The following is a 25,749-nucleotide window of genomic DNA, read 5'->3' on the forward strand; positions in this document are numbered from 1 at the left end:
GCTCAGAGCCTGGAGCCTGCTTCGGATTCTGTGTCTCCCTCTCTCTCTGCCCCTCCCCAACTCATGTTCTGTCTCTGTCTCTCAAAAATAAATAAACATTAAAAAAAAAAGAAAGAAGAAAATATAGCCTATAAAAGGGAGAAAAATAATCAAAACTGATACAGAATTGACACACATACTAAAATCAGTACACAAATACATTTTAAAAGTTCTTATAACTATCATGTCAAAAAATTTAGAGGAAAGACTGAACATATTAAATAGAGATATGAAAGATATACTTTTTAAAGATGCAAATTGAACTCTAGAGATGAAAACCACAATACCTGAGAAGAAAAATACACTGGATGAGATTAATAGATTACACATTCTAGGAGAAAATGTAGTAAACTTGAAATTTGGACTAAAAACATAAAACCCAATTACATATTGCCTTCTAGAAATTCACTTTAAACATAAAGATATAAATCAGTTAAAAGTAAAAGGGTGAGAGAAAATATATGATGTTAACACTAACCAAAATAAAGCCTCACTGGCGATAATAACATCAAACGAAGTAAAATTCAGAGCAAAGAATGTTACCAGGGACAAAGAGTTTCATTTCATAATGATAAATAGTTCAGTTCCTCAAAGCACATAATCATCATAAAAGTTTATGACATAAAAGTTAGAGAGGGAGAGAGCCAAACCATAAGAGAGTCTTAAAAACTGAGAATAAACTGAGGGTGGGAGGGAGGGGAGGGTGGGTGATGGGCATTGAGGAGGGCATCTGGTGGGATGAGCACTGGGTCTTGTATGGAAACCAATTTGACAATAAATTCCATATATTAAAAAAAAAAGAAAATATATTTAAGGGATGAAGGCAAAATAAAGTCATTCTCAAATGAAAAAAAAAAAAAAAAAAGAGTTGCATACTCTACCAACAAGCCAGCCAGGCACTCTTAACTATACACTTTAAATATGTAGAGTTTATTCTATGCCAGTTATACTTCAATAAAGCGGTTTAAAAAAAAAAAAAAGACACACCAAGATAAACAAAGCTCATCAGAGCATCACAGTCACAATTTACAGAGTCAAAAACTGATGTGATTGTAGATAGGAGACCCACAAATTGCTCCTGCTTAGAACCTGCCACAGACACAAGCCTCCATGAAATTCACTTCTCTGTTCTTATAAGCTCCCTTTCTTCCTCACTGCTACATGTAACCTCATAATGAAGCTTCTGCATAATCTGAAGTTAACCTGATTTGACTCTCTGTTTCTTAAAACCAAGGATCCAAACTAAAAAGTTCGTAAATGTAGAACTGGAAAGTCAAGGCAGGTGAGCAGAGTATAAGAAGTATGATTTAACTGGTTGATTCAAAGGAATTCAAGTTTTTAAACTAAATGATTCCTGCCTCAGAAGCCAAGAACTTGTAAATATGAATGAGAAAGTACCATTGTGTGGTATTCAATAAATGTTGAAATACTGTAAATCTCTGAAAAACTCAGTGTGAACTAAAAAAAGAACAAAAGATAAAAGATGGGAACCAATATCTTAATTTCCCAAATTTGAAAAGAATAGATTCTATAACTTTCAAATCATGAATTTGATGTCAATTCCAGGAAGAATTCTGGAAGTCACAAAATAAAGCAGCATTGTGAGTGCACTAAAAAAGAGCATCACTAAAACCCAATATAGCAAGTCACGGTACTCTGAAATCATTTACTTTATGATAGAAATTTACATTCTGAAAGATCAGCAATGTGTCTTTCTCTTCTATTAAATGTTGGTTTTTCTCCAGAATTCTATCCATAGCACTGAGGGAAGTTGCTAATTTGATAGGATGTAAACCTGGAGTTTCTAAGAAGAAATATGTGGGGACCCCTCCTGGAAGCAAAGAAAACACAAAGAAAAACAGAGCCAAGCAATGAAGACAGAGTTCAGATGATATATGAACCCCTAGATCTCCAGTTGTAGACAGAGGTAGACCTAGCTCTGACTTTTTCATTGTTAGTCAATATCTCCCCTCCCCTTATTACTTACCTAATGTATTTGTTTACATATTTATTCATTTTGGCAAGTGGTCTCTCTGCACTTCATTTTATCAGACTCAGTTAGGAGCACTGTGAACCACTTTGGCCACTGACTTTCTAAAAACAACATTGTGAAGCTGCATTTCATCCAAACCAGGGTGGTCTAGGTGGTGAAGATTCTCAAAACTAAGCTAGATAAGAAACTGAAGATGTTTACCCTGTGGGAAAGCAGACACAATGGCTTCCTTCGAATAGTTGAGAGGATCTCAGGTATAAAAGTGAATAGATTTGTTTTGGAGTGCCAAAGAGTAAAATTTAAAGGAAGTCAGATTTTAGCTCATCTGTGCTGATCTTTGGGCTTAATTCATTTTTTGCTCATCTGTGAAGAACCCTGAAAAGGATATTCATCACTCCCATCCTTTCCAACAGTGAGATTCTATGATATCTCATAGATAAGATAAGAATAGATAAGATAATATATTTTATTACATATTCCTCTGATTACTTTTAAAGGTAGGAATAGCCCTAGATAAAATTCAGATATTTTCTGAGTGTTTCCTTTGTGCCAGGAACCATGTGTCTTTATACATTTCCTACATCACTCCATCCCTAGAAATATGGCATCCTGGCAAGGCTAAAACCATTTCGGTGCTACCACTTTTTCATACAATTCATAAAAATACACTATTTTTCTTCTTGTTAAAAATACAACAAGTTCAGGAATAAAATGTAGTTCCTGTTTAATCTGCATACCAGATTTGGGAAAAGACTCAAATACTCCTCAGTTAGCCCATAATCCAATTTTCCCCAGTGTGCAGCTGGGCATTTTAGAATCCATGTTAACTGCCCATTCAACAGCTATTCTCCCTTCTTTCTTGCTGGGAGAACCCTGGTGTGATTAGATCAGCCTCAATGGGTGTCCTCAGCCTCAATGGGTGAATCATACATTCATTTCATAAATGTTTACTGAGCACATACTTCTTCTGTGCCAAGAACTAAAGACTCTAAAGATGCAAGTGAGAAGGCAATACCCTGTCTTTTTTAAGTTTTATTTTAGTAGAGAAAGACAAATCAGAAACAATAAATATATTAACTAAGTAAATTATATGGTTAATTAGAAGATCAATGGCATTATGAGGAAAATATAGAGCTTGGTAAAGGGAATGGAAGTGCCAGGGTAGTAGCAAGAGGCAAGTTTCGATATTAAATATGATGATCAGGATAGACCTCATTGAGTAAGTGAGATTTGAGTAAAGACTTGAAAGAGGTGCAGGAGTGAGCCATGCTGATGTCAAAGAGAAAAACATTTAGACACAGGGCACAGCTAGAGCAAAGATCCTCAGCAGGAGTATACCTGGCATGTCAGAGGTATAGCAAGAGGCCAGTCTGGCTGGCTGGAGTGCAGGGAAAGCAGTTGATGATAAGGTCAGAGATGTCACAAGGGTCCAGATGATGCAAGACCTCGTAGGCATTATGGAGTCTTTGGGTTTTACTTTCAATGAAATGGGGACACTTCAGTGGGTTTTGAGCAAAAGAGTGACACTCTTGAATCTAAAGCCCAAGCTGATGACTCTTTCCACTTTGCATTTATCCAGTTGTTCCCCTAGCCCCACCATCCAAAAAATCAAAGAAGTCATTTAGGGTTCGACCAATCTGCAATAAAACGCCAAGTAGGAAATAGCAGCAAACAAAACATTTTCTGTTTAAATGTGTAAATGTGGTAGAACAGGTTTTCTTCCTCCCTGCTTCCCATTTACACGCAGTAACACATTTAATCATCACAACAACCCTGCAGATTAGGTATTACTATAGTTTTTGTTTTGTAGCTGAGGAAACTGAGACAGAGAATTTAAGTCACACAACTATTAACTGCAGAGCCAGAATGGAAATCCTCCTGGCTGACTGATTCCAGAGACTGGGCTCTGAATCATTACAATAAACTGTTTAAGTTTATTAAGTTTATTAAGTTTATTATCTACTAATGGGTAGATACCTGCCAGGAATATCCAGAGGCACTTTCCTGTCCCAATTTCTCTCCATCCTAAATGACCATTCACCCAGACCAGACAGAGACTGACCAGACCAAGCCAAGTCCCTGGGGAAAGCACTGTTCCATGCAGGAAAGCAGTGGGAGAGGGGGAAGATTCCAGAAGAAAGAGGATACAAAGGAGGGAGAGGAAGATTTTTCCCTAAGGACCATAATAGACGTCACTACATGGCGTGACCCTGAGTGTCTAGAACAAAGAACTTACTCTCTTGGACTCAAAGTATAGCTTTTGACCTTTTCCTCAACAATTTTATATGATTAACTGGCAACAATAACATTGTTAATAATAGGCAGTAGGACATCCCTCCCACCAAAAGGGCAGAATCCTGGAGTTACGTAAGGAACGTGGTAGTGCAAGAAACTCATCAGATTGGGACATTTTACCCAAAGCCCCCCTAATGCCAGCCTTCTCATAACAATTAGTAACACAGAGACTTTTGAGTTGCAATGTGAATGTCTCACACAGTTATTTTACCTTCAAAGAGATATTTTTCCTAAGAGGAAAAATATAAACCTGAATCAAAAAAAATTTTCTCTTTTTTCCTTCCAAGGTCACCCCCTCAAATGAAAAGTACAACTTTGTCCAGCCAAGAAGACAAAAATTAACTTAAAAAAAAAAAAGGAGGTTACCTGTAAAGCCCTACTCCTTGGGTAAATTAGGTCAGGTATCTTGATTCTGTGCCTAACACACAGAATATAGTCTCTTGAAAGATTTAATACCTCTTTCACATCAGGCCCAGTACTATTTCCCTTACAGCCAGTAAGCCCTTCAGGGAAAGTCAGTTACTCTAAGGTTTTCTTGCAAAAAGAACTCTGCTTTTTACTGATTCCAAAGACTAGTGTCTCTGACCTCAGTGGTTCTCAAACTGCTAGACTCACTCCTTTCTATAGAAAATATTTTTCAATGCCCATATATAGTCCTAAAATGAAATCCATACAAAATTGTAACCTACCTACACTTATAACTTTTGAACAGAAAAAAAAAAATGCTTTGACTATAACACAAAGGAGGAAAAAAGTAGAATTTATAATAAAATAATGTATATGCCAATATGCTCAAACACAGCCACACCAGAAGACTAATGTAGTCAATGCATCTACATGTGGAATCTATGGAAATTTGACATCTACTACCAAATTGATTAAGGTCTATTGTATTGATGATCCGAATGCTGTAAGTAGCATGGCCACTAGGCAATGTGGTTTTCCAAAATGGGGAACAACTTGGTAAAGCTTGAAATAAATCAAGTATACTCTTCCTTCAATTTACAATTATTTTAGTTTTGGAAAATGCAGCCTATTTTTAAACCATGCAAAATATATTATGAGTTTATGTAAAATGTTATTAGGCTCTAGACTAATAATTATAACAAGTTTTTACCTACCCAAGCAACTGATGAAGCAACTAAAAGTTATGTAGAACATCAAACAATTCTTCCTTGTGTAGGACTGCCCTGCAAATTGCAACTTTCTAATATCCCTAACCTTTGTCCATAAAATCCCCACTATCCCCTCAGACAACCAAAATACCCCCAACTTTCCAAAGTATTCTCTAGGAGACAGTATCATTCCTATTGGTGACAATGCATACTCTTCATGCGCTTATAAAAATAAGCACATTTTAAAAGAAATTTCACTTTAAAGCTCAATATCTCAGATTTACCTTTGACTTTACCATTATCTGCATCAGAAAAGTAAAAAAATGTCTGAGTTTTGGAATCATACCTGGGTGAAACCTCAATTTCACCACTAACTACCTTGGTGACCTTGAACAATCCCCTAACCTCTCTAATCAGCAGCTCTTCTCCTATAGAAGAGAAAACTATGTCTTTACAAAAGGACCACAAATATAACTCAACCCAAATCGGTAATGTCTTGATTGTCCATAAACTAATCTGGCATTTCTCTCAGGTTCCCATTCACTCACTGGTTAATGGGGAAAGAATTAACTATACGTCCAATGCAATTTAAATTTAATCCAATCTGATAATTTAAATGATCCCTTTAGGCAGTGTTGAGAATCTCTAGGGGAAAAGTATGTTCAGGCTCTCAGCAGGACCAGCTTCATAGGTCTGAGACCCGTGCAGTTGCACTTAGTCCTGCACTTAGAAAGCCCCCACAGCTGGTTTAATGCTCTGTCACAGTCTTAAGATTCTTAATTTTTGAACAAGGGACTTGTATTTTCATTTTGCACTGGGCCTAGAAAAGTATGTAGTCAATGCTGGCCCTCAGGCACCTGCCTCCCTCCCCTGCTTCTCTCCCTAAGATGATATCTGGATATCTGAGGAGAAGGGCATTGATGGGTCCTCATGACTTTGAGAGAAAGAGCCTCCTATCTTCATGGACGTCATTGGCGTGCATTGGGAAGTTACTACTGGTCTCAAGACATCAGCCATTATTCACTGGGTGCACCTTGCTTGGTCAGGACCAAGTAACACCTCTGTACGTCTCAGCCTTACCCCTACTATGTTGGCTATAGACTGTGGAGTGACTACTCTGGTCCTCACCAAGTGTACTGGCCTGGCATTCCACCTGCCTTGTCAGGGCAGGGTGGGCAGATGGTGCCTCAGAAGGCCTTCTGGCTCTTGTCACATCATCTACAAAACATGGGACTTGGAGGAAGCATAGGAAAACAAAGCCATAGGATCTCCTTCTGTTTGTGGTGCATAGCCAAGTTGTTGTGGTCATACTCCCAAGTTGGTACAGGTGAACAGAACAAAAATGAGATTTCCAGGGCCCCCAACTTGGAAATGGGCAATATCTCCCCTCTTTGTTCTTACTATTACTCTTATTTTTGTAATACAACTTCTTTCCAAGCCATGGGGGAAAATTACAAGACACATATCACTATCTTCTACTTCTATTTCTTTCCACAATCTCCTTGGCCAAGAAAGGTATGTGGAGGTGGGGGAGGTTTTTACTTTCCTAACATCATATCCTCCTACTTGTTTTTTTTTTAATGCTTATTTATTTCTGAGACAGAGACAGAGCATGAGTGGGCGAAGGGCAGAGAGAGAGGGAGACACAGAATCCGAAGCAGGCTCCAGGCTCCGAGCTGTCAGCACAGAGCCCGACGCGGGGCTCAAACTCACAGACTGCAAGATCATGACCTAAGCTGAAGTCGGACGCTCAACCAACTGAGCCACCCAGGCGCCCCATATATCCTCCTACTTCTTGATGCTAACCTCGTGAAGCCTTAAGTGTATATAAGTGTGTCTTCTCTATACAATGGATAGCCCTCTATGATCTGAATTTTCTGGGCTCAGCTAGTGATGTGCTAAATGGGAAATAAGATAATTAAGCAAACCCCCTATATGCACACATGGCTCAGAAGTCAATAGTTCACTTTCTCTTTCTCTAGCCAAGTAAACCTCATGGCTCTCCCATAGAACCTTTTGCAATAAAACATGATGTAAGAAGGAAATGAAAATATACCCATTTAACATTTGCAAAAATATTAAGCCAAGAACATTTGTTTTGCAGATTGGTTTCAAGTTTGGGTTTTTAGGTTCCTTCCCTTTCAACAACTCTATCTTATTATTTTGCAGTTAATTATTGAGTTTATACAATATCCAAAGCACTTAGAAAGAGAGCCTGCACATGACTATTCAGGGATGAAATCGGCTCTGCTCTAAACTTCCTGCCTGGGTCCCAGCTCTATGCCTTTCCCTGAATGGCCCACTAGGACCTCAGACTCAGCATCTCCACAACTGAATCCATTCAACTTTTCCCCAAATGAGCTTTCCTTCTTGACTTCCTTCTTTTATCAGCAGTAGAAAATGAGGTTAGTGCAGTAGTTCCCAACCACTCTTGGCTCACAGTATCCTTAGCATCTTGTTAATTTTTTTCACAATGCCCCTAAACCAAAAGAAATCCTTAATTTCATTTTCTACACAGTTAGGTCCAAACAATTTGTAAGTATGTGTGTCCTCACAACCTAATTACATTTGAAATACACATATATATTTTTTTAATGTTTCATCCTTAAATAACATTAACTTAATAATGAAATATATGCACCTGCTGGGCACTGTATCACTTCTACAATCTTGGAATCAAATTGGCACCACTCTCACTCCCTGTTCCACAGTGATTTTCATGTAGTAGTTGCTTTTTATCACAGCAACCACCAAAAACCCAGCTTTGCAAAGATACAACAGCACCAAAAGAAATGTATGACATTGACACTGTGGCAGACATAAAGTTCATAGTTTGCATGATGTCCTATAGTCATAGAGTATAATTATGTTTTGTTTGATATTTTTAAACGTCCCACAACACCCCCTGTGAATTCACTGTGGTGTTCCGGGGCACCTCAGCCACATCGTGGGAACTGCAGGGTTAGAATGACAGTTTGGAACATGCTGTGATAGATTATTACAGTAATGACCCCCATAAATCACACCTCTTTGTATGCATGCACTAGAGCCAATGGGATTTAGTTTGGCCAATGGGACATTAATAAATATAACATAGGCAGAGGCTTGAAAATTACTGTGCTTTGGAGTTTGCCCTCTCTTGCTGCCGGAAGCCATTCTGCCACTGTATGACACACCTGGGTTAGCCCCTGGGAGAGAAAAGACCTCATGGAGAGAGGCCCCAGTCATCTCAGTCATCCCAGACACATGAGGAAAACCCAAACCATCTAGCTCTAGCCAAACTGACTCAGACCGAGAGAGCTGCCCACTGAGCTATAGAATCATAAAACATTTTAAAACTTTCCTTTTAAACCACTATGTTTTGGGTGGTTTTTAGGCAGCCTAACTGATAGAATGTTAAAGAAATTGCACTTTATACTTTAGGTGATGGAAAATCAATAAAAGAATCAATTGCTTAATGAAGTTGAATAGAGTTAAAATGGATGAACAATGATCATTCAATGGTCTCCTCAGAATTCTCTTGGAAATAGCTTGTGATTTCCAGCCTTAAAGCCTCAGGAACAGATCCTGAAGTTCATAAACATTTCAATTTTATTATAATTGAAGTTAGAAAATTGACTTCAGGGGCGCCTGGGTGGCTCAGTCGGTTGGGCGTCCAACTTCGGCTCAGGTCATGATCTCACCCTGTGTAGGTTCCAGCCCCGTGTCAGGCTCTGTGCTGACAGCTCAGAGCCTGGAGCCTGGCTTGAATTCTGTGTCTCCCTCTCTCTCTGCCCTTCCCTACTCTCACTCTGTCTCTCTGTGTCTCTCAAAAATAAATAAACATTGAAAAAATTTTTTTTAATTGACTTCATTTGTTTGAACCACAGTTCCTACAGTTATAATGTAAGTGATCATTAACCTATGAGGAAGCTTATTTGTAAAGGAAAATGTGAATTTTAATTCAGTTGTCAAAAGAGTGAAGGGAAATCTTGTTACAAAATACAAGAATGGCCCCTTCAGCCCTAGTTCTGATTGCTGACCACTTTAACCACAGTGGCTGAAACCCAACAGCAAACCCAGAACCAAATGAAAATGGCCTCACAGCAGCACAAATGCATCTGTTACAAGATGCTAAATCTTAATGCTAATCAGGCCTTTCCCAATCTTTTGCTAAGTCAACAAAGCAAGGTTCCAACCAGAGCACGCAGATGATTGCATGGAACACTTTTTGGCAGGGGCCATAGGCCGACCATCTAAAAAACCTGTGACTGTGAAGGAAGGTACAACCAGGAGCTGCTCTTCAGAACTGCATTGGTGTAGTGTAGTCAGAGAATATCACCATTCTAAGGCACAATAAAATACGTTTTTTTAAAAGGATGAGACTGAGTCATCAAGAAAATATTGAATGTTTATGAAAATAAATTGAAACCCCTTCAGTAAGATTTCCATTAAAAATGATTAAGAGGGGTGCCTGGGTAGCTCAGTCAGTTAAGCATCTGACTCTTGGTTTCGGCTCAGGTTATGATCTCATGCTTTGTGGGTTTGAGCCCTGCATCAGCTCTGTGCTGACAGTGTGGAGTGTGCTTGGGATTCTCTCTCTCTCTCTCTCTCTCTCTCTCTCTCTCTCTGCCTCTCCCCTACATGCTCTCTCTCTCTCTCCCTTTCTCTTAGGATAAACTTAAAAAAAGATTAAGAAAAGTAGTATAGGCTCTTAAAGTAGTATTGCTATCTAGAAACTTCACTTATTTGGAAAATTCCATTTCCCAGGAGCCATTGCAAATAATGATGCTTTCGGCATCTCCATGAATTAGAGGTAACTGCATCAGCTCACCCTGGACTAACTACCGTCTACAGTTTAATTCTATTGAGTGGGAAAATTCTCCCAGCCCTCAATAGCATGAGAATGACTGAGGCACTGGTCCTCAGACAGCAGCTCCAACTTCCTGAGCAGGAGACTGAATAGGGCAGTAGAGGAACAAGATGACAATTACCTCATATGGGCCCAAGGGTGAGCTCCTTTCCGACCAGGTAAGGCTCTGTAGAGAGGATGAAGTCAGTAGCCACATCACCAGGGGCCAGATATCCTAGGAGAAGTTATGTAATGAAGGTGTCCAGCTGGGAAAAGCCCACCTAATTCCACATTTCCTGCCTGTGCCCAAGACCCTGCTCACCCCATCAGGGAAACTGCCTGTGAAACAAAAAAATAAGGGAAAGGACACTCCAGCCACCACAGACATAGTAAACACAGCCGTAACTACAGCCTATACAGAGGCAAAAAAACAACCTATCTTTATGTAGTTAAAGAAGCTTTAGAAAATATAGATGCAGAAAGAGAGAGGGGAAAAGAGCCAACTACATACATATACAGTAAGTGTGCTCATATGCAAAAAGGATATATTAGGATCTTCTTTTCATTTATCAATATATACCTTAACAGAATCATTTTGAATTGCATCATATCCAATTTTACAGCCATATCCTTTTAATCAATCCCATGTTTCGGGGTATCCAAATTCTATTTTGTTATTTCTTGAGGGTGTCAGGAAGCCCTGGTTCAATACCAACTGACCAGTAGAGAGGAGTCAGACAAATAGAAATCAAACTATCAGCCTTATTTTTTATAAAAGTTGGATGGAGGACACAGATCAGGTGTGCAGCCCAATGAGACTCCTAACAGGGTATCTGGAGTTAAACAGTTTCCTAGACAGACACAGGTAGAGCTGGAAAACCGCAGGCTTCCCCACAGTCAGGAGGCCTTCCGCATAAAAGCTGCACTTGGCAGGAAGCCAGTGAGGGCACATGCTCTGCAGGTAGAATGATGCAAAGTGCGAGAACAGTGGGAGCAGAGCCCTGACCACAACCAAACAAGCTGCTCCTTTTCCCCTGGGGAGGGGTCTGCGGTGGAAGAGGGGCTGGAAGTATTCCAGAAGTGGCTGTGCCCCAACACGGAAACCAGGCAAAAGCAGGTTACCTACTCAGTGCCATTTCAAAAACAAGGCTGTGATAACTATGCTTAAATTTTTACCTTTCGGCATTTGTCCTATTATTTTCTTAGAACAAATTCCTAGAAGTGGGATTCCCAAGTCAAAGCTAAAAGCATCTTTAAAATCTTTCACACATACTATCAAACTGCAGAGAAGACTATAGATTTACACTCCCAACAGCAATGGATGAAAGTGCACACTTCTTCACTCCCCTTGCTGTTGTGATAGGTTAAGATGGTATCTCATTATTGTGCTCGTTTGCATTTTGTTACTAGGAAGGCTAAAATCTTTCCATTGGACATTTTTATTTTTTTCTTTTTGGACTCCTTTGGTATGCCCTCTGCTCATTTCTTTGGTGAGATTTTCATATTCTTATTCGTTTGTAAGATGCAAAAACATTTAAGCAAGTCACTCTTCTTAATCTTACAATTGTGATGCATCACATAGCAGTTAGAATCATAAGCCCAACACAGCATGATACTGAGGTTGAGAATGATCATTTCCACATTTATTAAAACTTTTCCTCATATCAAAGCAAGAACTTATTTGAAGAAGGGACAGGCTTTTGGAAAAGGTCAACATCTATAGCCCACAGAAGTGCTTGGATTTAATATCCTCTGATATTTACTCTATGCAATGACATTTTTATTTCAAACTTTAAGACATTTCATAATTATTAATCCAGAAATCTGAAATTTTTTTCTTTTTTTTAAGGAGAAAACAGTTCATGTTTCATTTTAATTCCAAGTACAAGAGGGACAGTTAAATTTCTTTAAACAACTGCTGACATCATCTCGAGGGGTGAGGGCAGGAAATGACAGACCTGCATTCAAACACAATAATCACTTTATTACCAGATCTAATGACATGTCTGGGAGAGACCCAGAGTGTTGTCCAGTTAATGCCCCCTTGCCCTTCACTTTTTTATCAAAAAAAAAAAATCCTTAACAGATGTGCTTTATTTTGAGCATATTCAGTACACAGAACTTTAAAATTTTGAAGAAAAACTCAGGGTAATTACTTGTTCTCTTTATTAAAAGATTGCCATCAGAAATATCAGGTATAAACTGCTGACTGAGGCAAGGTACACGGTTAAATGACTGAACTCATACAGACATTTTAAAATAAACAGTTCTCAGTATTTTGATCCATAATCTGCCAAGGATAGCTACTTTATGTTTTTAGGTAATACAGTTAAGCACTGGTAAACAAAACATTCTTTAAAGACCTTTAAAACTTTTAATGCATTATTCGATATTTTTAAGTTATTTAAATTCCAGTTAGTTAACATAAAGGGGAATATTAGTTTCAGGTGTACAATACAGTAATTCGACACTTCATACAACACTCAGTGCTCATCACAAGTGTGCTCCTAATCCCCATCACCTATTTCACCCATCCCCCCCATCCACCTCCCCTTTGGTCACCATCAGTTTGTTCTCTATAGTTGAGTCTGTTTCTTGGTTTGCCTCTCCCTTTTTTCCCCTTTGCTCATTTGTTTTGTTTCTTATATTCCACATAAGTGAAATCATATAGTATTTGCCTTTCTCTGACTTCTTGCACTTAGTATAACGCTATCTAGTTCCATCCATGTTGTTGCAAATGGCAACATTCATCAATCAATGGACAGTTGGGCTGTTTCCACAATTTGGCTGTTGCAGATAATGCTGCTATAAACATCAGGGTGCATCCCTTTGAATTAGTGATTTTGTATTGAGTAAATACCCAGAAGTGCGATTGTTGGATCATAGGGTAGATCTATTTTTAACTTTTTAGGAAACATCATATGGTTTTCCACAATGGCTACACCAGTTTGCATTCCCACCAACAGTACGAGAAGGTTCCACATTCTCACCAACACCTTTTGTTTGTGTTGTTGATTTTTAGCCATTCTGACAGATTTGAGGGAATATCTCATTGTAGTTTTCATTTATATTTCCCAGATGATCAGTGATGTTGAGCATCTCTTCATGTGTCTGTTGGCCAGCTGGAGGTCTTCTTTGGAAAAGTGTCTATTCGTGTCTTCTGCCTATATATTTTTTTTAATTTTTCTTTTTTTTAACGTTTATTTATTTTTGAGACAGAGAGAGAGCATGAACGGGGTGGGGCAGAGAGAGAGGAAGACACAGAATGGGAAGCAGGCTCCAGGCTCTGAGCCATCAGCCCAGAGCCCGATGCGGGGCTCGAAGTCACGGACCGCGAGATCGTGACCTGAGCCGAAGTCGGACGCTTAACCGACTGAGCCACCCAGGCGCCCCCTGCCTATATTTTAATTGGATTATTTGTTTTGGGGTGTTGAGTTTTAAAAGTTCTTTATATTTTTTTGGATACTAACACTTTATCAGATAGGTCATTTGCAAATATCTTCTCCCATTCTATAGGTTGCCTTTCAGTTTTGTTGATTGTTTCCTTCACTGTGCAAAAGCTTTTCATTTTGATGAAGTCCCAATAGTTTATTTTTGCTTTTTTTTCCCTTGCCTCAAGAGACATATCTAGAGGGGCGCCTGGGTGGCTCAGTTGGTTAAGCATCTGACTTCAGCTCAGGTCATGATCTCACAGTTTATGAGTTCGATCCCCGCCTCAGGCTCTGCACTGACAGCTCAGACCCTGGAGCCTGCTTTCGATTGTGTCTCTCTCTGCCCCTCCCCCACTTGTGTTCTTTCCCTCTCTCTCTCTCAAAAATAAATAAACATTAAAAAAAAGAGAGACATATCTAGAAAGAAATTGCTATGGTCAGTGTCAGAGAGGTTACTGCCTGTGTCCTTCTCTAGGATTTTTTTTATGGTTTTAGGTCTCACATTTAGGTCTTTCATCCACTTTGAATTTATTTTTGTGTATGGTATAAGAAAGTGGTCTCTCTGTGCCCCTCCCCCACTCACACTTTGTCTCTCAAAAATAAACATTAAAAAAATTTTTTTTAAAAAGATTAATTGACCATATAGTTGTGGGTTTCAATAATATCTTTGTAAGAGGTCTTAAAGTAATGGATATTGAGCAAATGGTAGTAAACAATTCCTTAACAAAAAAATGTGCTTAGTCATTCTTTCTGTTAAAAAATGTTCCATTTTGGGAGCACCTGGGTAGATCAGTCAGTTAACTGATCTCTTCTCAGGTCATGATCTCATGGTCATGAGATGGAGTCCTCTGTCTGGCTCTGAGCTGGGCGTGCAGCCTAAGATTCTCTCTCCCTCTCCTTCTGCCCCTGCCCTACTCGCATGTGTGCTCTCTCATTCTCTCTCAGAAAAAGAAAGAAAGAAAGAAAGAAATCTTCATTCTTTTTAATTCCCTTCTTAACAGTAACATACTTTTAAATCTACCAAATCAATAAATTTCAGAATTCTAAAATTCGTGCTAGTATGAATTGTCCCAAAATATTCCCTTCATCATCTTTATGCTTCTCCATAAAGTATAACAATACCTGTTAGAGCCCTCATCATTTGCCATTCATTAATTCAATAAACATTTTGAGAAGCTGCTAACATTCTTAAAAACTTAGTCTCTGCTACATTAGGAGCTAAGGTACAAAGATAAGTAAAACAGTTCTTACCCTCAAGGAAAACATGGTCTAGAGTTTATGGTCTAGCAGGGTAGACAGTGTACAGTTTATAGTGGGGGAGACAGAAAAAGAGAATCCACTGTGGTATAATCAAGTACTGACACTGAGCCCAAGGAAACAGTCACACTGAGGCTGAGGGAATCAGAGAAGGCTTCTAGGAGGAAGTGATGAGTCACTGAGTCCTGGACAATGAGCAGGTTCTAGCTAGGGTGATTCAGGCAAGTGTAAAGGCACAGAGGCAGATGGGTCACAATGAGGAGAACCAGTAGTACAGTTCAGTTCAGATGAAGCATAGAGTTGGGGTGGGCACAGTCAATGGTGAGAGCACTACAGAAGGAACATTACATCTTTACATCTCAATGAATGCTGACAAAAGTTGATGATGAAAGGCTATTCTTATCTTCCTCCCCCCATTTCACAGTTAAAGAAACAGAAAAATTAAAATTAAAATTTTAAATTAAGTAACTTGCCCAAGGTCATATATTGTAGAAGTGGCTAAAAAAAAATTCCAACTTAGAAATTCTGATTCCAGAGCCTAGGCTCATCTGCTAATCATGAATGGATTGCATGTTATGCTAAGGAATTTGAATTTCACCTTGAAGGTCATGTGAGGACAACAATTTTAAGCAGGAGAATGCTAGAGTCCATTTTGCCTTTTAAAAGGATGACCCATACTGCTAAAGGGACGAAGTGAGGCTAGACCTGAGATGGAACTATGTACGGTTCTGCCTGATGTACCCTGCACAACTAGAGGGAGGACCATCAAATGTGGTCTATGAATGGCACTCAAAGTTGTGCAATGCACAACCTACATGACCACATTTAATGTAACTGCAAGTTAGGAGGTTATTACAGTAATCCAGACTTAAGATGTATGAGGGATTGAACTATAGAAGAAGGGAATGGTTTATAATGCAGAAATAACAATGTAGAATCAACAGGAGCTGGTGGCTGGGTGGATGAAGATGGTGACACAGAAAGAGCAGTCAAAGAAGTTTTATTTTGTCTCAGTCTAAGTTGGAACTACATTTTTTCATCTTCTTCCCTACTTGGTTCTGGATTAGAAACTTGCACATGATTTGGAAAATGAAGGAGTCAGCCCTTATGCTCCGAAGGTCATCATGGTTAGAGGTGAGTAGAGTAAGATGCAGAGAAGCAAGTGCCAGTCTGTGCTTGTTCTTCCCCACTCTACACCTTCCTCTGCCTCCAGATCCAGCTGTTCTTCCCATCTGCCTGTCCTGCTGACCAACAGCAACCCATGACCAGATACCCAACTGCAAACTCACAGAAGCAACCACGAGGACCAGATCACAGCCTTCCACAGACCTCCATGGGAGTGGAGTTCTCCTTTGTGGACCCTATCAGCAGATTCCCCTCAAGCTCTGACTTGTCCACCATGCCAGTGTTTCAGGAAGACTGCTTAGTGACCGCCCTGCTTCACCAACTCTCCTTCCTGGACCCTTACTTCCCTGATCCCAGCAGGCTTTTTTTGTAGCAACTGAAATGATTATTCTGAAAGGCATATAGAGCTGCAAAGAACACAGAAGAGTCAAAACAACTTTGGAAAAGAAAAAATTCGAAGGACTTACACCATTTGATGTCAAGACTCATAAATGAATCTATGACAGAGCTGTAAAGATGGACATCCAAATTACACAGGGGCAAAACATGTGGTAAACTTGCCTGGGATAACTTGGAAGGCAGAACATATGCCCATTGACACTGTAACTCTGGAGGAAGTGGTTGGCAAGAGAATAATTGTGGGCTTTTATTTTGTATCTCAGACAAAGTATTTTAAGAAGTGAGCTCAAGTGAGGCACCTGGGTGGCTCAGTCGGTTAAGTGTCCCATTCTTGATTTCGGCTCAGGTCATGATCTCGCAGTTTGTGAGTTTGAGCCCCACATCAGGCTCTGCGCTGGCGGCATGGACCCTGTTTGGGATTCTCTTTCTCCCTCTCACTGCCCCTCCCCACCTCAAAATAAATAAACTTAAAAAAAAAAAAGAGCTTATGAAATAATTGGCCAATTTGCAAGCCAATTTGGGAGCCTAACGAGGAAGGCTGTATGAAAGCTATTGGGCCCCAAATTTTAAAAGACAATTTTGAAAATATATATGAACACAAAATCCCATTAAAATCTAGCTTTGTTGCTGCCACTGGGGCTAACAAAGTTAGTTGTGGTTGGGTTTGAGGATGAGGAACCCTGACTATAGAGATAGGACGGTCTCCCATTGTCCCTGACACCCTGTGAGACTTCCACCCACTCATCATCACTAGAGGAAACACAATCCCTATGCAAAGGAATGTGGAGGAGAGAAAAAATACTCAAGGACCATGCCACCCTCCATGAACTGTGGACCTTGCAGCAGCATCAACCTCCTAAAGTGCTCCTGCAACAAGATGGACAGAAGGGCCCTGCCTTCATTCTGGAGATGCTCACATCCAGATAAACTCCAGGTCTAAAGAATGTGCTGAAAATCCAAGCTTCAGAAATATATGTAATTTCTCTTTGAACTGGGCTTCTAACAACTTTTATGTATGTCAACAAAAGTACTGTAGATTGGGCTTTTCTAAGAAAAAGTGCCCCAAAATTCAGTATACTTGGTATTCTTGGCAGAATCTTTTGTTCTCTTTCATTTTTCAGTCACTTTATTACAACTTAATCTTTGTAAATACTACTTTGGGTCATCCAAGCTTCTGGAAGTACTTTGGATTATTGGAATTATAGTCTTCATTCTGAAAGTCTTCTTCATTGGCTCAAAATGCCTTACTTTATTGGGTACCCTCTTTCATGATGTCTTGTAAATCCAAGGATTACTGGTATACATTCTTAGAAGAATTGTGTCAGTATAAATGAATTTTGTTCCATAGCAGTTTGGTTTCATTACCTCATTAGCTACAGGGAGTTTGGTAATATAACTAGATTCTTGGGATATTACCAGCTTATTCTACTTCCTTTTAAAATTTTGGATTCTTTTTGGAAATCTGAGGACTTTCAGACAGGTTTTGTAAATACTTTTTACATGACCAAGCTATAGAGTGACTTGTTCGGATGATATTTGATCAATATGTCAAGCAGAATTTCTTGAGATTATTTTTCCCATCTGTCAACATATATTTTCTCAAGAGTACATTACCTCATGGTTCCACCAAGAGAATGTCCACTGGTCAGAACTGTGATTTCAGACCATGTAACCAAATGGCAAGATGGGGATACTTCATCACACCTTCAAATATAATTAAGTCCAGGGGTGCCTGGGTGGGTCAGTCAGTTGAGCATCCGACTTCGGTTCAGGTCTTGATCTCATAGTTCATGGGTTCGAGCCCCACATTAGAGTCGCTGTCAGTGCAGATCCCACTTCAGATCCTCTGTCCCCCCTCTCTCTCAAAAATAAACATTTAAAAAAGAGAGACAGAAACAAATATAGTTAAGTCCTGTAAACTATTAAGACTACAACATATTAATTTCATTTGGTTGTACTGACCATTGCTAAAGTCATCAGGATAGATTTTAGTATGCACTCTCTCAAATAAACTTCAAAAAAAATATGTAAGTAATGTTTAATCTAACGTCTATATTGACATTTATTCTAATTACTTGACATGTGATTGCAGTATAAAACTATAAATGTATTTTCTTACTAATGTTATCAAAAACAGCAACTGCATAACTAAATTAAGAATTAATGGCTTCAGAGGAATTCAGGTATTCTTTTCAAACAATGTTTCAAAATAAGGAATATTTTTATGATAAAATATATCTTTATCCAAAATCTCAAAAATTCTTAAAGTTTTCATAAAATTTATATATTTTTTAATTTGAGAGGGTGTGTGAGAGAGCAAGGGAGAGGCAGAGAGAGGGGAAGAGAAAGAATCCCAAGCAGGCTCCACACTGCCAGTGCAGAGCCTGACATGGGGCTTGAACCTACAAGCCATGAGATCATGACCTGAGCCGAAATCAAGAGTCAGACGCTTAACCGAGACACCCAGGTGCCCCAAAATTTACATTATTTTATTTTTTATGGTGATTTTTTTAATGAGAATTTCATTTTAACTTTTTTTCATTTACATCTAAATTAGTTAGAATATGGTGCAACAACGATCAGGAGTAGATTCCTTAGTGCCCCTTACCCATTTATCTCATCCTCCCTCCCACAACCCCTCCAGTAACCCTCAGTTTGTTCTCCATATTTAAGAGTCTCTTATGAAAAAAAAAATTAAAAAAGACTCTGTTTTTTCCCCCTCCCTGTTTTTATATTACTTTTGTTTCCCTTCCCTTTGTTCATCTGTTTTGTCTCTTAAAGTCCTCATATGAAGTCATATATTCATCTTTCTCTAATTTCACATAAGTGGCTCGTAGGGTAGTTCTTTCTCTGCATCCTCACCAACATCTGTTGTTGCCTCAGTTGTTAATGTTAGCCATTCTGACAGGTGTAAGGTGGTATCTCATTGGGGTTTTGATTTGTATTTCCATGATGATGAGTGATGTTGAGCATTTTTTCATGTGTCTGTTAGCCATCTGGATGTCTTCTTTGGAGAAGTGTCTGTTCATGGCTTTTGCCCATTTCTTCACTGGATTGTTTTTTGGGTGTTGAGTTTGATAAGTTGTTTATAGATTTTGGATACTAACCCTTTATCTGATATGTCGTTTGCAAATATCTTTTCCCATTCTGTCGGTTGCCTTTTAGTTTTGATGATTGTATTTTTAAATGAAAGTTCTATATGTTATATTTTATCTTTAATAAGATTTTCTACGTGAATATTAATTTACTGAGGATGATATATTTTAATATTACTCTTTTAAACATTATTAGCAATAATATAATTTTAAATTTTTCAGTGTTATTACAAAGATTACATTAATGGTTAGCCTTTAACCTAATGGCCTCAAGGTAGCCACCATTAAATTGAGAAGGAAGGGTATGGGAACAAGAAAGCAAAGAAATAAGACTTGAGAATGACATCTAGGCAAACATTGGATATATTTACTGGCACATGGAACTGACTAGATGCTAACAGATCAAAAGCCTTCTAGATTTCTAAGTGAACTGTACTGCCAAATAAATATAATCCCAACCTGAAAAAGCCTTAGACTATTTGAGCATTAAAACAATCCTCAGGACCTCACACTTGCACAAGTAGGAAACAGGCTGTGAAAGTTGTATAGCCTTCAAGAATACACTCCCAAATATCCTCTTCAGGTGTGGCCATAAAAAAACATGACATGGAAGTCCCTCCCAGAGGATGGACCCAGGGCCACGGACAAAGGAGTTTGACCAGGGGAGCAACGTCATGATCTAATCAAGGAACTTCCCCTAACCCCACCTTATGAAGACAGGATATTTTCATAATGCTTGTTCAGGATTTCATATATACTAGCAACTAGAAATTGTTGAGTGTCTTCTGTTTTTCTCTTTCTGTTTTTCTCTTCTTCCAAAAGAGAGGTTCATTTGTTTTCGCTTTGTTGAGTTATCCTGTTCCTGATTCACCACTCTACATTCAGAGGGAGAAAGGCTGAACAGCCTTTTTATTGACAGATCACACAAGAGGACCCATCCAGACACCATGTCCATCACTGGAAGATCTGAACTTTGTGCCACTTCGCTGACTTCATAGGTCTTTGGGTGCCTCCTATGAGATATGGATATTTTCTATAAAAGAATGGAATAGATATTTGTGACCAGAAAGAAAGACTGTGGAGGATACTGGTTAGCAAGTCATTGAAAACCATTTTCTTTTTCTCCTGGGACACTGTTAGCCTGCTTTGTGGTCAGTACTGACCAATATAATGTGAGAAGTAACATCTGTTGCTTCCAGGCCTGACTTGTTTGGCCTCTGACTCATGACCCTCATGCCTTTTTCCTTCCAGCTGGCTAGGCTGGAGATGAGAAGAACAACTTTGGGAGTTGTGGTATGAACATGGGGGATCCAAAGGACAGAAGAAACAGGAGTCCCTAAAAACGTGTAGAGAAATGCCACCCTCTAGGAGTGACTGTATTCCATTCTTACCTGAGCAAAAATAAATATACTTTAATCATATTAAGCCCCTGAGGTTTGGAAGGTTATCTATTACAATCACTAATGTACATACAGCAGAAAGAACAGCACAAAGATAGGAGGATTGAAAGAAATGACACAGCCTGAGGAGGGTAAATGGTTCTCTTTGGCCAAAACATAGACACAAGAAAGAGAACAGCAACGAACAAGAGGTTCCTTTGGGCATATTGCTATGGGTCTTAAACACATGCAAAAATTTGGACTTTATTATGTAGAAATGGGGACCATGAAAAGTTTATATCTATTATATATCTTCCATTTAAAACTGCTAGAGTCAGTGCTGCCAGTAATCTGCCTTTTCTCAGGCAATTGAGAATCCATATCTTTCACACACTGTTGCCCTCCAAAATTGAGAATATACAATATAATCACCAAGCTGACAACAGCTTTTGCAATCTGTTAAAGCTGCAACTCACATCAAAATGGATCCTGCAAAATTCAGTAAGAAAATTGAGAATCAGGGGTGCCTGGGTGGCTCAGTCGGTTAAGCATCTGACTTCAGCTTAGGTCATGATCTCGAGGTTTGTGAGTTCCAGCCCCGCATCGGGCTGGAAGTTCAGAGCCTGGAGCCTGCTTCAGATTCTGTGTCTCTCTCCCCCTGCCCCTCCCCTGCTCACACTCTCTCTCTCAAAAATAAATAAACATTTAAAAAAAATTTTTAAGAAAATGGAGAATCAGTAACCTTCAGAGAAAAAAGTCAACTTTCAAAATCTGTTTCTTCATGAAAGTGTGGTGTGTCGGGGGAGGGAGAAAGGGAGATATCTTTGCAGATAATGCTATTCCTGCAACAAAACAAAACTGAAAATGGGCTTAAATCAGGGGCCCCTGGGTGGCTCAGTTAAGCGCCTGACTTCAGCTAGGGTCAAGCCTTGCATTGGGCTCTATGCTGACAGATCAGAGTCTGGAGCCTGCTTCAGATTCTGTCTCCCTCTCTCTCTCAAGAATAAAAACATTAAAAATAAATTAATTAAATTTAAAAAGACGGGCTTAAATCATGGTCACATTTACTAAGCTCCTTCCATGTGACAATACAAAGATAAATTACTTACCAGGACTTCGAATTACTCAGAGTAATACAATTAGTAGGAACAAAAACAGATTAACCAGGATACATTAGTGTACATGCTACTATAAAAATAGGACCCAAACGAACTACAAGGTTTGGGGAAGAATCAGGGGTCACAGAACTTTCTTAGCCTCATACTGAAGATCCTTCTTGATCAGACTCAACCTACCTTTGCAGACTGAAATTTTGGTACTTTTCTTCACAAAATCATTTGCTCTCATACCTATCCTCCACCTTCCCACATCCATGCCTTGCCTTCTACCTCATTTTCTCTCCCTGACTCATTGCTGGCCACTGTTTAAGGTGCTGCCAAGACTCTACCCATGAACTCTCCCCTGGTCCCAGTGGGATGTATTCTCCCCCTTCTCAGGGGTCCCATCAGAGCCCTCGCAGGAAATTACCACTCCTCTGCTTTGCATTATGGCTACTTTCTGACTTGCTAGTCTTGTCTCATCTCCACTCTAAACTATAAGCCCCCTGAGGATCAGGAATGTTTCTGGTATGGCACCTTGTATGTACATAGTGGATTTTCAGTATTTTCTGAATGTTAGAATTTTAAACCCAAAACCCACTCCCTGCAGATGCTAACTCAGCACACACAAATAGTTACTGCATTCTTTGGTCCAGAGCTAAATCGCTGGGTGTATGGTATTTTCCCATGGGAGGGGAACAATCCTGAAAGAATATTCAGTAATAACAAGCTGAAGAAATAAAAATAGTACTACACCCTGGTTCTAACTAGTGCCTAGTTGTATTGCAAAAATTAAGATTGTCCAATTGGTCAAAATGCTTACATACTGATTAGAATGTATTAAAATGTCTAAGTTTGCCTTACTGCAAAACAATCTTTTATAGAAAAATCTCTACTTTAAAATATGTCAGCATTTGCTCTTAAGCAATCCAGAGAGGAGAAAATGGAAAGTGGCCTCCCCTTTCTAATATCAATACCATTAGCAAATGGTATTGACATGAGGGCAACTGGAAATATGGTCTATAATGTTCCCACACTACACTGATACTGTAAGAGCTGGAAGCTAAAACATGGAGACAAATCAGCATTATTCAGGACGGAATGGTCAAAGCCAAAAGTAGAAAAAAATTGATGTCTATAAAATATTGAAGTAGACTGAATGTGTTCACTGAGGCCTGGAATATAATAAAAGAAATACATGCTTAAAATTTAAGCGAGGACAAACTTAGGATAAGTAGAAATATGTACAAGTTTTTTTTAAGTGGGATGAACTTAAGGTTTTTGTTAAGAGATAAGAGCAGATGAGAATGAAAATATAAATCCACGGATAATAGCTCCATAAAATATTAATAGAGGAATTTTTGTGGCAGTGGTCCCCAGTCTGTTGAGTACTGGGCCCCTTGGCCACCATAATTAGTATAAGGACACTGTAACTACATAAACACAGCAAGCCCTGTTTGTGGACTATATAAACAACATGCCTAACACATTTGTACTACCATTTGACACAAACACAAAGATGTTTTTCCTGAGTAACAGAATGTCAGACAGGTTGGGGAAACTGGGCAGACTGATCTAGTAGGAACACACAGCTCTGAGAAGAGCTGTCAGAAGGAGAGGGAAAACTCTACTCACCAGGGGTGCACATGATGTTTGGGAAGGATCCCAGAAGGAGCACTGGCTTTGAAAGGCCCTGAGCAGAAAACAGAGGACAGAGCCTGCAAGATGGCACAGACTGTGTAGTGAGTAAAGGAACCTCTCAGATCTTCAAGACAATTACCACATTCAAAAAATTCTGTGTATGGTTAAAGTTTTTGTGGGAAATGGTCAAGGGGCTGAGCTTCTGGATCACCGCAAACAGCAAAAAAGTGGAAGTAATGGGACACATGAGGAATTAAAGAGTGGGAAATTCAAGGAAACAGGAGAAGGGGCACCTGGGTGGCTCAGTCAGTTAAGTGTCTAACTCTTGATTTCAGTTCATGTCATGATCTCATGGTTCATGAGTTCAATCCTGCACTGGACTCTGTGCTGACAGCATGGAACCTGCTTTGGATTCTCCACCCCCCACCTGCCTGTCCCCTGTTCACACGTGCTCTCTCAAAAAAATAAAAAATAAAAAAGGGGGGGCAGCATTGGGGCACTTGGGTGGCTCAGTTGGTTGAGCATCCAACTTTGGCTCAGGTCATGGTCTCATGGTCTGTGAGCTAGAGCCCCACGTTGGGCTCTGTGCTGACAGCTCGGAGCCTGGAGCCTGCTTTGGATTCTGTGTCTCCCTCTCTCTCTGCCCCCCTCCCCAACTTGTGCTTGATCTCTCAAAAATAAATGAAAAAAAATTTTTTTAATTAAAAAAAAAAAAAGGTGGGGGGCAGCAGCACTATGCCTGTTATAGGCCCTGGAAATGGAGCTTAAACCTAATTTAATCTGGCATGGGGGTCTTGGGCAGTATCGGAGTTTCTTACATAAATTCACTCAAAAGTGTTCCTGAATCCTCAGAAGATTTTGTCATTATGTGTTTCCTTGGTTGATGGAATGCAAAAAAAAAAAAAAAAAAAAAAAAAAAAAGATTTGCGCTATAGATTTTGTACTATAGGTTGATGAAATAATGCAAAAACAAAACAAAACAAAACAAAAACAAACAAACAAACAAAACCACTATTTTCAGAGTACTGGCCTGTTCTGACTGAAGCCAAGAGGAATATGAAGTTGTTAGCTTCACCAGACAGGGAAGGCTGAACTCGGTTCACCAGAGAACTATGAAATGCTGCATAGGCCACGGTCTTCTTTGAGAGCATCCATGGACCACATCCCAGTCCCATGTATTGCCAAATAAATAGGTAATGCTAGTCACAGAAAGGCCCTGAATGGGTGTAATGGTTAGAGCTTTCATCAAAACTTGTTTCCTTTCCTTGCTCTGTTCCATTTAATCCTCACAACAACCCTATTTGGAAGTTAACGTTATTAGCCTAATATTAAAGATGAAGAAACTGAGGCATAGAATTAACCAAAGTCATATAGTTAGTAAACAGCACAGAGTCCAAAACTTTGTGAAGCCTGTAAGAATTAATCAACTATGTATTGTACACTGTGCAAAGTACTAAAACAAGCATATGATTAGCAAATGTTATGTATATTACTGCATTAGGGTTCTCAAGAGAAACAGAACCAGTAAGATGTAGGAATTGGAATATACGAATTGAATCTCATGAGTATGGACGCTGGCAAGTCCAAATCTGCGGTGATCTTCTTGAAACCCAAGAGAGACAATGCAGTTCCAGTCTAAAGCAGGTGCAGGTACAGGAAACCTGATGATACAGAAGAAGTCTGAAGACAGTCTGCTGAAGACTTTTTTCCTCTTACTCCAGGGAAGGTCAATCTTATTCTATTTAGACCTTGAACTAATTGGATGATGCCCACCCACATTATAGAAAGCAACCAGCTTTACCCCTTAAAATATTAATCTCATCAAAAAATACCCTTGCAGATATACCCAAAATAATGTGTGACCAAATATCTGGGCACCCTATGGCCCAGTCACATTGACATATAAAATTAATTATCACAATTACATTCCAAATGAACTTTCTTTCAACCCTTTATCCTTATAGCACCTTTATAATTTACATACTTTACTAGTCTGGAATTTAATACAAGTACTTTTTAGTCTCAAATACTTAAGAACCCACAATTCCCTTT

At 39.2% G+C, this 25,749-nt stretch overlaps 1 protein-coding gene and 1 pseudogene across 2 annotated transcripts in view; one reads left to right on the forward strand and one right to left on the reverse strand.

Annotated features, from left to right (window-relative positions):
• The window catches only part of GIPC2 (GIPC PDZ domain containing family member 2), a 445,972-nt gene that overhangs the window by 313,224 nt on the left and 106,999 nt on the right, over positions 1-25,749 (reverse strand). The gene's annotated exons all lie outside the window — the stretch shown is intronic.
• LOC109246276 (E3 ubiquitin-protein ligase RNFT1-like) lies at positions 10,405-18,201 on the forward strand (annotated as a pseudogene).

The sequence above is a fragment of the Panthera pardus genome, unplaced genomic scaffold (genome assembly GCF_024362965.1).
Source record: "Panthera pardus isolate Hobbes unplaced genomic scaffold, ASM2436296v1 HiC_scaffold_11, whole genome shotgun sequence".
In the NCBI taxonomy this organism is placed as follows: Eukaryota; Metazoa; Chordata; class Mammalia; order Carnivora; family Felidae; genus Panthera; species Panthera pardus.